Source organism: Vulpes vulpes, chromosome 7 (assembly GCF_048418805.1).
Source record: "Vulpes vulpes isolate BD-2025 chromosome 7, VulVul3, whole genome shotgun sequence".
NCBI classification, from domain to species: Eukaryota; Metazoa; Chordata; class Mammalia; order Carnivora; family Canidae; genus Vulpes; species Vulpes vulpes.
The window spans coordinates 84,202,104-84,217,726 of record NC_132786.1 but is presented as its reverse complement, the minus strand read 5'-3'; the positions used below and the strand labels follow the sequence as shown (position 1 = coordinate 84,217,726).

At 40.9% G+C, this 15,623-nt stretch overlaps 1 protein-coding gene across 2 annotated transcripts in view; it reads left to right on the top strand.

The window, feature by feature from the left end:
- Positions 1-2,963: 2,963 nt before the first annotated feature.
- CALCR (calcitonin receptor) overlaps positions 2,964-15,623 on the top strand; it is a 152,351-nt gene continuing 139,691 nt past the window's right edge. Inside the window, exons 1-2 of one of the 2 annotated variants that reach the window (XM_072764282.1) lie at positions 2,964-3,657; positions 4,183-4,401. The gene's annotated coding sequence lies outside the window, so the exon portion shown is untranslated. Of the gene's footprint in view, positions 3,658-3,847; positions 3,994-4,182; positions 4,402-15,623 lie in introns of those variants that run through there. The other variant, XM_072764281.1, reaches the window with a different exon arrangement.

Here is a 15,623-nt window from a genome sequence, read left to right as displayed (position 1 = left end):
TTGGATCCCCCATGAGTGACTACCCCAAGGTGTTATGACATAAAAAATGTTAAACATGCATTAAATTGCCTGCATATACATGTGAGGGATTGGGCTGTATTTCAATGCAAGGAATAATCCCTGATTATGGAGTTACCTAAAGCTAGAAATCAGGTTCCTGAGAGAGGCTAGAAATCTTTTCTCCAAATTGCTTTTCAAAAGAGGAGAAACGCTAATTCAGTTATCTTGATAAGTGATTTCCACCCCCAAAATAACAAAATGGATACATTTTTCTATGCACGACTTTTCTCAGTCCCTCCAAAATATGACCTTCCCACACATTACCATATTTAACAAGAACAAGTTGTAGTAGACTTAGTTTTTAACAAAAAGGGCAACCTTCCTTCTACTCACTGCACATTCAAAAACATCACGATTTCATAGAAAAGTCACTGGCTTCAAGAACCAAAAGTGGAATTAAAGCGATATGGTCTGAACCCTAGTTTTGCAAATGAGTAACCCTTGTTTTGGAAAGAGAGCTGAAAGCCACACAATCTTTCTATGGTAAGTGGGAGGGCTTCACTTCCTCAGCAATGGGAATGGGGGGTTTGAGGATTGAAGTGGAGTTTGCATCTAAAGTTTGTTCTTTAGTTTCCAAACACGAAATACAAGGTTTACAACAGGATCCTCCCTACATTATTATCTGCCAAAAGAGGAAAATTTTTTAGAAGAGGGACAGAAGGGGCAATGTCTCATGAAGACAGAGAATTTTAAAGTCATAAGTGATCAGTGAAAAATATCAGAAATGTGTGTTACCACATTTTAAGTTGCTTATTCCCTGAATGTCCCTTTGAGGAAGTAATTTCATTTAAAGGCTTATCTCCAAATAAAAGGTATTCTATTTGAAGAGTGGCTTATTATAATCAAGAACCTGAGATACTTTTGATTGTGAGTCACAGAAATGTACTCTATTGTGCATGTTTGCACATACATACATATTTAGTACAAAACTAAGTTTCAAAAAACTGTGCTCACACTTGTCACAGGAAATAAACTCTAATATTTTCTGTTCTATTCCACTTCATTTAAAAAATATAGTTGTGCCCACTACATTGATTTCAGAACCCACGAATAGGCTCATGGTATTTCCAAAAATGCTGCTAATTACTCTTGCTAGACCATCCCCAGGTTAATACTTACCATCCAAGGATCTACAATAATGTTTCTGCATAGAAAATATTTTCATAGTGTTAAGACAGCTGTAGAGTTGAATTTCTGTAAATCCCAAGTGCTTCTAACAGGTGCAGACCTGCTTGGTGTTCAATAAACATCTGATACTGATAAAGTTAAGTTTGTCTTCTTCAAAGACAGGAGGGTCTCATCTTTCTTTCTTTCTTTCTTTCTTTCTTTCTTTCTTTCTTTCTTTCTTTCTTTTTCGGGTCTCATCTTTGATTTCATTTCTATCATGTCACCTTCCCTAAAATATCCTGCCTACAGAAAAACTCTCTTTTTTCTCCTTCTAACATTATCTCTAATAAAACTAGCACTTTAATCAGTCTAGGTCTTGGATGCTTATATGACACCCAGTTTAGAGTCATTAACGTACTTATGCCACTTTTCTCACGGATTTTTAGACCTTGCCTCTTAAGTTATGGTTGAGGGCCATGTCCCTCACATCTTCAGTAGCTTTACCAAACCGAGCCCATCTTGTTCTCAGAATACTGATTGTCAATCAGTGATGTAGGATGCCCTAGGATTAACCTCCAACAGAAAAATCTCTGTGCTTGCTCTGTCACACAATACAGAGGACAGCAGCATCCTCCACTCGGCATAAATCTTTCTGACTCAATGTTATTTCCATGATTTGGGCTACAGTGAAGAAATTCTCATCGGTTGGCCCCCAGCAATGGACTACAGTAGATACACAAACAACTTTAATAATTTTCTGCTTGTTTACAAAGTCATAAGTGATCAGTGACTTTGTTTTTTTGGACCAAAAACAGGGTAATTGATGTTCTGAAAGAGAATTCTTAAGGGAGGGAATACTCAGGTGTTGGCTGGTTAGTGGGAGCTGGAATGCAGGAATCTGTTGAACCCAGGACAGATGTCAAAGCACAGAATGAATATTCCTATCTAAATCCTGAATTCAGAGGTTTATTGCACAGGTTTTACTGTGTGTGTGTGTGTGTGTGTGTGTGTGTGTGTGTGTGTGTTTCTTTGCAAGATACTTCTCCCATTGCCTGGGTTCCTTTCCTAGTCACATTTTTTACTGCTAACATCATTCGCATTTAGATAACAGGAATAAAGGGACTGTAGAATATTCCCCTGCAGTGGGGCTGTGCTGTAGGGTTTGAATACATGGTGAGTCAGACACAGCCCTCTGGGTCACCAGACTGGAGGTGGCAGGGAAGAAAGGGGGGGGGGGTATGGAGGGAAGAGAGAGCCTGGAAAAACAAACCCCCTGGAAGGTCTACTTAGAAAGCTGATCTGCCCCAAACACTTCTATTGGGTCCCCTGAAGCCCCCCAAAACAAAAAGTAGGGCTCCCTGAAGTCCGCCTGGGATGAAGAGTGGAAGCTCAAAATAGGACAGAGACACACACACCTTTTGCCTATAGTGACTAACCTCTCCAGGGAAGGGATCAGACGGATGGGTGCAGGTTGCAGTCCCATTCACAGAGCACCTGTCTCCTGAGTGCTTAGGAGCAACTCGGACTGCCGGGCAAGTGTGCAGTACTGCCGTCTGGCTTTCTTCCCGTCCTATTATGTTGTTGTTACCATCATTTCTTTCCCCGAGCACCTGGTGACCTGGGTGGTGTACGGCCACCTTGCGGTCCCGGGCGCTTTCTTAGCCCAACACCCCTTCAACAGAGTTGGGGGAAAAAAGTGTCCGCTGCAGCCTTGCTCTGTCCGGAGGTGGGCTAGGAGATGCTAAGGGCTGCGCGTCCTCGGAGCCCACGTGCCCGCCTCCCTGGGCTCTCCAGCCAGCCTGGTTTGCGTCCTGCCTAGAATCGGATAGTCCCGGGCTCCTCCGGGCATCCAGGGCTTTAGGGGGGGAGAAAGGGGCGTCGCAGCCCCCAGCACCAAGTCTGGCGCTCCAGACGCCCGTCTTCCAGCGCCGTCCTCTCCGCGCTCACTCGCCCTGGGTCACTGCGCCCACCAGCAGTCCCCTGTGCGGAGGGCGCTGTTCTCCCAAATGCAGCCTGCGCCCCCGGCTCCGGACAGCTCTCCAACTCCCAACGCTCTCCCGGGGGGGCCGGGCCCCCACGGTTCCTCCTCTTACCTCCTGTCTCCCGGCTCCTTTTCTTGCCTCCTCTCAGCACCCCAGCTCCTACCAACCGTTTTCCCACCCATCCTCATCCCAGTTTCACTACCTCGCCCATACCGACCCTCTCTCCACGGGCTCTCAGGTGGCGCTGCGCCCCCCGACTAGCGGCCGAAGGCGCCGGGGTGGCACGGTGGCTGGGTGTGGGTTCTTTTGGAAACTCACCTCCCTCCGGGCTTTGCATCCTCCGGGGGAAGGGACAGGGCGCTCAGAAAGCTGCCTCCGGGGACCGGCTACGAATCTCCCATCCCAGACTGGCGCCCCCCACCCCCCATTTCTCCCCACCCAGGGTCTAACTGGAGCCCCTCTCCCGCTCCCCGCGTTTCCGCCGCGGTCTGGTCTCCGGGACTCGTGGGTGAGCCCCAGCGGGGACCCGAGCAGGGCAGCTGCCGAGGGCGTAGCCCCACTTGCGGGCCGGGGCGAGAGGGGCTGGCACCGAGGCGCTCGGAGCTCTCCTGCTCGCCCCTCCCTCTCCGGGGACTGGAGGGGGCTGGAGGGGGCTGGCGGGGGCGGGAGGGTTCGGGAGCGGGGGGGGGGGGGCTGGCGCTCATCAATTCCGCTGCCACCTCCTCTGCAGCCTGGGGGGAGGCGGCCGGGGGTGGGGCGGGAGCGCGGGCGAGGATTGAGACTTAAGTCAGGAGAAGTTTGCGCACAGCTCACAGCCGGGCGAGGGGAGCCAGGCGCCGGGAAGGTGAGCCTCCTGGACTTCGGGGAGGTGCACGGAGCGCACGGGGGAAAGCAGACACCTTTCCGCCCGTGATACAAGCAGGGTCTAGGCTTAAAGCATCACCTAGAGCGGGAGTGAAGTGTCAGGAGGTCGGGAGGGGGGCAGGAGAGAGAGGGCTCTGGACTAACGCAGTTTGCTCTCACGTCCAACTAGGTAGGAAAGCGGCCCCCAGACGCTGGGTGGGCTGCGCCGAGCGCGCGGACCTTCCTGGCTCGGAGAGGTGCGCCCCGTCCGCACCTCGCCCAGCGCCTGACATCTCCAGCTCAGGAGATGGGCGCCGTAGCTTGAGTTCCTGAGTCCCTGGAGCCACCACCTGCGACTGTCCTTCGCTTCTACTGAGCGGTGCCCAGCCGCCCTGTGAGACGATTCCAGGTAAGCAGGGTCTGGGGAAGAACGGAACTTAAAGCTTTGGGATGTTCCCGGGGCTGGTTCACATTGGGGGTGGGGCTGGGGGGGCACAAGGTACCCCCTGTGTTTTGATTGCAAAACTGGTTTGATTGTGGTGCTCGAGGTTCAAATGTAGGGTCAGCTTAGTCACAGTTTCCTCAGTTTACCCTTGATGGGAGAAAAGACAGTTGTCCTGGGAAGGTGCTACAACTTAGGATTTCATACTGAATACTTCAGGGGTTTTTTGTTTTCTTTTGTTTTTGTTTTTTGTTTTGTTTTGTTTTGTTTTGTTTGTTTTTTTGTTTTTTGGGGGGTTTTTTTTGGTGACTCACTGTGTTACCAATATCAGTTTTCTCTCAAAAGTTTTATTTTCCAACTTACTGGGTATGAAAATTAAGGGCTGAGAGTTGTGGATTTTTTCCAAAAGGTGTTTATTAACTAACAAACAGATAATATCGGCATCTATGTGATGTGTCGTGGTTGTTCTGGGTATTGGAAATGAGTACAGTGGTGAATGGCGTTGCTTGTTAAGTCATGTTTTACAGAGAATTATTTTCCAACAATCATTTATGCATAGCAGCCATTCTTCACACCTATTAGGAAAAATATGTTGTGTGCGTAGTTTCCAAAAGGGTACTCTTTTTTCATGATGCTCTTTCCAAGCCTGGGTGAAAGACATCAAGAAAAGCTCTAACAAATTAATTCTTCTCCCCCAAACAGTCATTTTTCTTGAGGTGCAAGGAAATCCAATCAAAGTCAAAAATCAACAATCCAGTTAAAATTTTAACCCATTATTCAGGCTTTACTTTGCAGACCTACCTAAGAAAAGTTCTATTTGAAAGCTCTACCTAACATTATATGGTATATACAAGACTAGAAGGCAGGGTTCCATTTGCCGATCTTCAGGAGACCCCCAACGATTTCGTGGCTCTGGTTAGCCTAAACCAAGAAATCTGTTCAAGGCTATTTGTTGAAATTATTGGGTGATGGAAGGTGAAATGTTCAAAAGAAATCAAAGTATGACCATGTAGTTATAGAAACTAACCTTTAAATAGCAGAGTCTCCAGATTTGAGTGTGTCTCAAATCATAAGAGAAAGCAAATATTGTATATATTTCAGCCACTTTGGCTTACCTGTGAAGACAAAGTAGGAATGCTTTTAGTATTGTGGGATTTATAAAACCTAATTTGTAATAGCATGTTGCTAGCCTACTATGTGTTCTGTTAAAGAATTCAGGTTTTAAAAGTGGAGATTGCTGTTTTCTACATTAGCAGTATGAAGGGAACTAAGGTGATTAGATTTGCAAACATCTTTGCAGTTTAAGTTGGTATTCTCAGTGGGCACTCATTTCTACTCAATATTTTAACATAGCCGAAAACATCCGTCAGCCGGGATTTGTTTTGGTTCAATGCCTCTAATCTACAGTTAATTTTAGGAACTATAGCCACAAGAATAATATTCAGTCATATTGTAAAATGCTCTAAGATTATTTAACTGACCACACCAATACCCTGAGTAAACATGAATAACTTATTCACAAGAATACATAAATAATCTTAAGAGTTGTATTGTTTTCATGATGCTTGGAGTTGAAGAAAATTAGCTGATATAAATACAGCTTCTGTTTCCCATTTTGTTATGTTTTTGAATTCCAGATAATGAATGATGATGGATGGATAAAGGTAGCATTTGCTTCGGTCAGTTAAAGAAATGGAGCTAAATCTTAGTTAGCATAGTAGTGTTGTGGCAACTCTGTTCTTGGTGAACTTCTTAGACTCTTTAAATGTTGACGTGACTGAAGATATTATCTACTGGTGGCTTTTATTACAGTAAAAATAAATTGGAAATAGGAGATGTGATATTTTCAATGATAACCTAAACCAGTGTTCTCAACTCAGGCTGCAAATTAGAATCAATGGGAGAGATTTCAAAAAAAAAAAAAAAAAAAGTCTGTCCAGACCCCTCCCCAAACCAATTAAATCAGAAAGAATATCTGAGGAAGGGGGTGGGGGGTCCATGTTTTTATTTTTATTTTTTTTCACATGATTTAATGTCCAGTCATGATTTGGAACCACTGATTGAAATGGTTCCCTTCGGATTTGGTAGAGCCTGTTAATTTGGGGGAGTCTTGGTGAAAATAAATGCCATATGTTCTATTGTCGGTCTAATCTTTTTTTCTTAAAAAAAAAATATATCTAATTTGATTTCCCAATTAGAAGAAAAAGAGGGTTGTTGTTTTTTGTTTTTTGTTTTTTTCCCCCTGATCGTAGATGTTTAAACCATAATAGCTTCCGGGAAAAACATTTTTTTTTTCTCCAGAAAGCAAGCTATTGAGCTTGAAGCTTACCTGACCATCCAGAAAATGCTTTAGTAAATTAGCTCTAGCTTTAAGAGATGTTGGGAATAATGCTTTATGAAATGTAGAATTTGATTTCATCTTTTCTAAGACCTGAATGATGTGTAACGTGCAAATATGTACCTTTTTGAAAGGAAAAAAGGAGAAAAATACTACCATTCTCTTTGGCACACCAACTAACATATCCTGGGTGCCAACTATGTTCTAGCATTTTCACATAAATTATTTTATTTAAGGCTCACAATAGCTTTGTGAGGTACCAGCTATTATTTTGATTTTACATAGGAGGAAATTAAGGACCCATTAGGTTAATGAACTTGCTCAAAGCCACAAACCAAACAGATTTAGCATGTATTTGAACCCGGGTCTTCTTATTCTAAGTTTAATACTGTTATAAAATATATATTTATATACTTTCTTTAAATTTAAAGGCAGCATTTTTTTAAAAAAAGCAATATTACTTAAGAGCACAGATTATAGAATGGTTCTGCTTATGTTTTACGCCTGGTTCCATCATTTTCTAAGAAGCTGTATGATTTGGGGCAAGTAATCTAACCTCCCCGTGCCTTTATTTCCTTTGTAAAAGGGGGTTTCTCCAATGATAATTAAATGAGTTAATATTTGTAAGTCACTATGGGTAGGTGCCTGGTACATAGTAAGTTCTATGTAAGTGTCATAGTTTTTTAAAATGTCACTCATTAAAAAATATTTTTGATTACTTATTATATTCCGAGCATTGTAAGCCTGGAGATACATAAACAAATAAGTCATTCCCCTATATTCAAGGATTTTGTGTCTATTAGAGAATGACCAATACATAAGTAATTGTTCCATTCTGGTGTGAGATTTTCTTCTAGTTTAATTATCATCAAAAGCATTATTTTGTGTGACAGTGGCATGCTTTTCAATGTTAATATGATCTTTCAGGGCTCCATATAATGAGTTTTATAAAACCAATTGATAATATGTTGTGTTGTCACAATGGTATTCATTTGTTTTCAATTCTGTCAAAACACAGGAATGAATATTAGCATCTGTTTCTGGCTCTACTTTATCAGTTCAGAAAACTGGTAATATGGAAAGGCTTGGGGTCTCTAAAATTTTATTTTAGAGATGAATAATTTAAAGGCAAAGAATTGATAGAAAATGTCCTCAGAACCTATTCTTCAATACTTCTAAGTGTCAATTTCTTGAATTGGTTTTCCCAAAAGAATGTTATCTGATCGGAATGTAGTTTGGATTTTTTTTTTTTTCAGAAAAATAATTTTAGGGTAGGAAGAGTTGATCAAGGACCACAGTGAGATGTCTGTAACACCAGGCTGGCTCGGCAAGAGTATCTCATCTCAATGGAGCTGGCTATGCTTCTTCTATCTCCGTGCCTGCGGCTCTACGCCGCTGCCCTGTGTTGCATGATACCTCCAGGGTACCTGTGAATACCCGAGGTCTAAGAGTCTGTCTTTGTTCACATGAAAAGCCTCTCTTTATTAAAAATAGTATATAAATTGGTATTCTTTGTAAAAGAAGAACACGGTATTCTAAACCTAAGAAGCTATTTCTCAAAGAAACAAAGTATCTAGCTCCGTGAAATATTTTTTTGCAATCAATATTTAACCATTCTATTTCATTGAAATTTCTGTTTGCAAATGTATGTCTTTCTTCTCTCTTACCAAGTCTCAAGGCTACTCCTAATTTTTCCTGTGGATGCTGCATTTTTCTTCCTCCTAGTTTCACTGCCACCCCTTTATTTTGAGCTTTTATTATTATTTTTAAGAAAATAATTAAATATTCTCCTAATATTTGGCCACAGTCAGCCTTTTTATGCATTCAGTGTTACACAACACAGTCAGTCTTATTTTCTAAGCTCCCATTTTGTCACTCTTGATTCATAATTATTCGGTAATTACTGAGGGACCATAAGACTTAGAGCACCTCTTTAGCCGGGCATTTAAGATGTTTCATGATATAATTCCATTTTCTCTTTCCCATCCAAGTAAAGTGGGAAACCATCGTAAAGTGGGAAACCATCACAACTCCTTATTTCCAGCTCTGAAGCTGTAATGATGCTGCAAAAATTGACTCCAGGTTTGGAGTCCATCCTTCACTTTCAACCCTTATGCCCTTGCCTGTCAACCTCAGTTTATATTCTGTTGCCTCAAAATTGAGGTGTGTAGTGGGGGGGGGGGGGTCCTTTACATCAGTGGTTCAGTGGTAAAGCTACATTGGTTTGGTTTTTACTTCTTCCCACAGCCATAGTCCCCCACCTTGCCTTCTACTTGTCTGCTGGTTCAAAATTCGACATTTCAAATCTTACCTTCCTCCAACCTGCAAAATGTCTCACTCATTCTCCTGTAGTACATCCAGCAAATTTCCATCCTTAGAGCTTTGTTCATATTTTTAAGTTCAGTATATTTTTACTAAGTGCCTGTTATGTCCTAGTCAGGGGATATTGTGATAAGTTACAGTTCCTGGCTTCCTGGGGACTGCAGGACACAGACAGAGCAAGAGACAGTTACACAACCGTGGGGTAAGTACTCCAATAATGACATGAATGTTCTGGAAGCAGGGAGAAACAGCACCCAGTAGGGCATCAGGAAGCTTTCTGAGAGAGGTGACTCTAAAAGAGACATGATTCGGCATTGATATAACAAGACAGAATGAACCAAGTAAAGAGATGAAGTGTGTTACAGGCAGGACATGAGACTCAAAAAAGTCCTGGAGGTTTGAAACAACATGGTGATTTTGGGAAGCCATGGGCACTTGGGTTGCCGCTGGCGAGGTTAGCAGGGTCACCAAGATCACCAACAGGCTTTCGAGCCTGTCTCTCTAAAGGATTTGCATTTTATCATGAAGACAGTGGGGCTTCTTGAAGGAGTTGAGGTAGGGAACTAAAAAATCCGATTTGCCGTTCTGGTAGATCACTGTGGCAGGAAGATAGGAGGGATATTAGATTGAAAGAGCAATGGATACAAATTAACTGGAAGCCGGGAGCCTTATTGCAGTAACTGAGGGGAGAAACAGTTGTGGGAGATAGAAAAGGAAAGAAAACAGTCGGGAGATTATTGTAGGGCTAGCTTTGGTGGAGGTGGGTAAATGGTAGAAATTGGAGGTTGCTATGAATGAGGGAAATAGCCAATAATATGATCAATTCTAGATTTCTTTCACAAATAATAGGAGAGATGGATGTCAGTCACATGGTCCAGACGAGGAGTATTTTAGGGATGGAAGGTAAAGAATTTAATTTGGAATGTGATGCGTTCGACTTACTCATGTGACAATTGATGTCCGGTAAAAGTAGAGACAGAAATTTGTGGCTCGAGACAGAATTAGAGATATGGATTTGGGAGACATAAGTCTACTTATCTATTTCAGCTGATGGTACAAGAATGGAGGCTTTCACCTTTGGAGAAGTAAAAACTGAAACGAAAGAGAAAGGAAGGGAAAAAAAAAAAGCCAGAAAAAAATTTTTAAAAAAGAAAAACTAGATACCTAAGAATTCCAGGAACACCAGTTTTTTGGTTTTTGTTTTTTGTTTTTTTAAATACAAGAGTCTGCAAAAAAGATGGAGATAAAAGGCTAGACAAAGGAAGAAACACAAGAGCAAGTGGTTCTGTGGAAGCCAAGGAGAAAAAAAATGGGCACCTAAGCAGGACATCACAAGTAAATCAAGTGGGATAAGAAGTGAGAGATCACAGTTGGATTTAATTAAGAACAATTTCAGTAGTGGGTTGAGGAATAAAGGAGAAGGAAGGAAATGGAGACACTGAGTGTCCACAGTAATTTCAGTCACTGTGACATGGACTGCTTACTTTATCTCCCTTCTTTGAAATTTTACAGTTCACTGGAGCTTAATTTAAATGCACCTTCCTTCTTTTAGCCTTACCTGGATAGCCAGTGACCGACCCGCCCCTCCCCAGGCAAGATATAGTATCACATCCTGATGTCTCTTTCCTTAGAGCTTCTAGAGGTACCATGCATACACACGTCTGTGCGTTTGTTTAAAGTATTCTTCCCTTTTGTCATTCATTCATTGAAAGAAACTCTCTTAAGCTCCTTATTAAAATAGCGTATTGAGGGAAAAGCTGGGTTTCATAAACCTCGTCCCTCTAGGATTACAATCTAGAAATCCCAGTATTTCAGCATCCAAATATTTTTCAGAATGTTTGTAGACTCAGAAGTTACATGGGTGAATTTTTTAGGGAAAAATACCACCTTTGAATCACAAATTATACTATGTTATACTTGTCTTTTGACCCTTTATTCTCCCTTTTCTATTGTGGAGGTCTGTTAATTTTTTTATTTCCTTACTAGGTTAAAAAGGACAGAGTCATCCTTTTATTCCATATTCCATAGCACAAAGGAGACTTCCTCTTAGTGAAATGAGTGAAACTTAATGTTGCCATAGATATGGTGCTTTTTTTCCTGAAATTATTTTTGTCACCTTAAGACTTAATTTTTTTCTTTTTAGGTATCAACTAGCTGTTAATCCAGAGATTTCAGCCCCTTCTCTCTAGTATCCTCCAAATCAGTAATCCAGCCACATTTCTTACACCAATACTCTTATTTCCGGCTTGAGTCCGTGTTGACTTGAAGAGCCGACTCTCTTTTCTTCAGCGAGCATTTAAAACATAATTTACATATTCAGAACGCAGGATTCATTTTAAGCATGTAGAACTGTTTTCCACTGCCCCCTTAACACTTTCTTAGGCACAAAGTATATACTCTATGTCTCCTGTGCCTCTTGTACTAGGCTGAAGCTAGTTAGCTCATATTTATACCTCTGTAGGCAGGGGGGCAAAAATGGGACTTTCCTTTTCATATTCCCAGTATGGACCAAAGCACTGGAAGCAATTAATCCTAAATTGTTTGAATAAAGCAAGCTAATATCTCTGAGACTTTAGGAATAAAACTAAAATAATAACAAAAACAGCTACAGTTCATTGAGCCCTGGCTGTGTGCTGGATACAGCAATGCTCAGTCATTATCATGATAATTTCATGGGATGGGATATTATCAAGCCCATTCCATGAGGAGAAAGTCTCAGAAGCTTCCATGATGCACCAAGGTTCACATCTCTGAAGCACCAGGGCTAGAATTCAAACCTGTTTACCTAATGCCAAAAGACTGTACTTCACTACTATAGTCAAATGACATTTTGAGGGTGATTGGGAGATCTTTTTATTATCATTTGTATATATTAATTAATAATTAATGATCAGAGCCTTCAATAACAGATAGGAGCCACTCTCTGTGGACTTTTAAGTGAATCTCTCTGGAACCTCTAAGTTCAGCTTCCCAATCCAGTAGGGCTGCAGGAGCTGTGGCTATAATACTGACAACGATGGCTCAGCTTTTTGGAATACCCCTGTAGTAGTCCAGGCCTATACCCTGTAATGAGAGGACATTCTACATGGCTACAGACATGTGCAGGAACATCCTCCACCACAATGAAAATGCGAAATGTGATGTAATTCTTGGGGTTTAAGCTTTCTCATCTGACCTAAACCTAGTTTTATGAAGTAGACATTAAATTAACTTATTATAAACAGAGATGAATTTGGTGTTAGCCAAATATGAAAGCTATATTTATCCTTTCCTGGAGCCCAAAAGTAATGACACTTATTGCAGGACTATCCTAGGGGGGGAAACCCACCAAACTCTTTGATAATAATAATTTTTAAAGGAAAGCTCTGCTCTTTGAGGAAATTTCCTCTCTAGCGGAATGTTCATAAAGTCAACTGGGGCAGCAAGGGGAAAAGGAAAGGCAAATCGCACTGCTGCCAAATTTAAATTTCAAATGGACGTGACTTTTACTTTAATTAACCCAAACTTCAGCATAATTATTTGTTTCTAACCTTAAGTCTGACAGACAGAATTCTTGCAAGCATGAAAGGTGTATTGTAGAAAATGTTGATGTTTACAGACATTGAGATGGGATCTCTTTAGCCCAAGATTCAAAGAAATTCATGACACAGAGAACACAATAATGCAAATTGCTTTAGCACCTCATTCCCTGGGCCTACTACAGGGCTAAAAGGTCAGGACAATATTAGAACACTTTTTCATTCCTAACATCATATAGACTGCAAAGATGGCATTAAGGCAAAATCCCAGCAAAGTGGTGAGCGATCATTGTTGCTCGAGGGCCAATTCAGGAAAAACAAGAATTTACTGGGTTGCTTTTCTTCCTATTCAAAATGAAAATAATTTTATTGCATCCAATGAGGAAAATGTATATTCTTGCAAATTAGATATATTATTTTAGTAAATAGAAGGTCAATGAGAAACTTGGCATTTCTTCTTAGCTACTAAAATATTAATAATCTGGGCAAATTTAAGGAGTAGCAACTTGGAGTCAGCAAATATCAAAACTGGAGATTATAGCCTCATGGAGCTGCATTTTAATTTGTTAAGGAGGCATTCCTCATTATGAGGTAATGTCACACATTTGTTTTGGTAACTCATATTTTATCCTTATTATTGATCAGGAGTCCAGTGCTTTCATGAAAGAGGAGACTGAGGTAGAGATGACATATTTCTCCATCAGCAGCTGACAGTGCTGCCTTGAGAGTTCCAGCTTTCGGACTCCAAGTCCAGTGCTCTCCTTGAAAGCCATGCAGAATTTCAGGGAGTCATGAAAATTTGCCAAATATATATATATATATATATATATATATATATATATATATATATTTGCATGAATGTCCTCATACATAACCACAAGGAAAGTTGAACACCTAAGAGTGACCCCCAAACTACATTGCAAAAGAGAAGCAGAGCCTATCCCTAGGGTCCCTCCCAAGCACTGCCTGCTTATTGTATTCCCATTTATTCCAGGAGCCTGCTTTCCTAGGAAAAGTCCCATTACTTGAGTCTTTTTCCACAACCTCCCCCTCGGCTCCTTTTTGCCTGACAAAATCAACTGCTTTTCTTTTACTGTAGTTCTATAAACACTTCTCCCTGCAGGTAATATAGGAGTGGAATAAACCTTTAATAAACCTTTATTCCCTTCAGGGGAATATATATATATATATATATATATATATATATATATATATATATATATATATACACACACACACACACACACACACACACACATATACATATACATATATGCATTATCAATGATTTAGGAGCTAATTCTTGAATCTGGCATTTCCTGCTGGGTGTTCTTTGATCAAATCAGTTTGGATTTTTATTCCCAAATTTGAAACTCTATACTACACAATAGCCTATTGAAAGTTGTGAGAAGTGGGCTTTGCTGCATACCCACCACCTGTAATGTAGCCCCCACAATGTCATCTCTTGCCCAGGCCACCCCAACAGACTCCTGCATCACCTGCTCACTAGCCCTTATGCCTCTCTCCCACACATTTTCTGCTCAGCACCCAAAGTGAATCCTCAGATGTAACCCAGATCAGGTTCCCCCTCTGTCCACAGCATTTAACAGCTTCTGGGGACACCTGAACCCATGCTCACACTAGTCACCATTGCCTCAGGTTCCTCTGTGACCAGGCAGCCACAGCCTCATTGTTCCAGCCTCATCTATCTGCACACTCACTCCACTATGCTGATCTTGATCCATCCACTGGAAGACATCATGACCTTTGCTTTCATCTGTGCCCATCCCTCTTTCTGGAATGTTCTTTCACCTATCTTCACAAGGCTACCTGCATCTCTTACCTCAGGCCTTAGATTAACTGTTACTCCCTCAACAAGGCCCACCACAGTCCCTACACTTTTTTAAATTATGTGTTGCCCTACTAATCTCTATCTCAACAATTTGTTTATTTCCTTCATAATAGTCAATAGAGTTTGTAAGCATTTACTTTTATGTCTGTTTCTTTTGTTTTTGTCACCTGCATTAAAATATAAGTTCCATGAGGTCTATCTTGTTGACTCTTAATTTCCAGTACTCTAAGTAGTTAACAAACTGAAGGACTACATCCTATCCACAGCATTTCTGAATTTATGTGACCATAAAACCCTTTTATGGTACACCAACTCTTGATATCCAGCTGAAAATCTTTGGAAAAACTGCGTTTTTGAAAGAAAGTGAAGATAAGAGCAAAAATTTTAAGGACTGATGCAAATGTAACTTGTAACCAATTTATACAAGGTAGATTCTTAGAAATTAAGTTATGGTGTTGAGATTGACAAGACCATAATCTAAGTAGAGCCCAATGTGAAATTTTGATCAATATCAGATTCCCAGCAGTGTAATTTCCAGTTTTTAAGAAGCGTATCTTTGAAAAACCTTCTAAGAAACTTGGATAAACAATAGATTTATTGAAATATTTTGATAATGGTGATAATGGTAATAGTAACACTTACATAGAACTTACTATGAGCCAGTGATGATCTTATATGTATTACGTAAATATATATAAAATATAAATGTATTATAGGTATTAATATATTTAATCTTTACAGCAACCCTTTCAGGTAAGTACTATTATTATCCACTTTATACAATGAAGAAACTAAAGCCCAGAGAGGTAAGTAACCTATGGAAGAATACACAGCTAACCCATGACAGCTTTGGAAATGAAATCAAGGAGGTATGGCTCCAGAGAGTAAGTAAATGCTAAAAGGCAAATGTGTTTATTATAAAATTATGTTAAAAGCTCAAAAGACAGGGGGTGCCTGGGTGGCTCAGTGGTTGAGCATCTGCCTTCAGCTCAGGCCGTGATCCCTGGGTCCTGGGATCAAGTCCTGCGTCGGGCTTCCTGTGGGGAACCTGCTTTTCCCTCTGCCTGTGTCTCTGCTTCTCTCTCTGTTTCTCATGAATAAATAAATAAAATATTTTTTTAAAAAAAAGCTCAACAAAGTTTGTTATTATGATATAAAA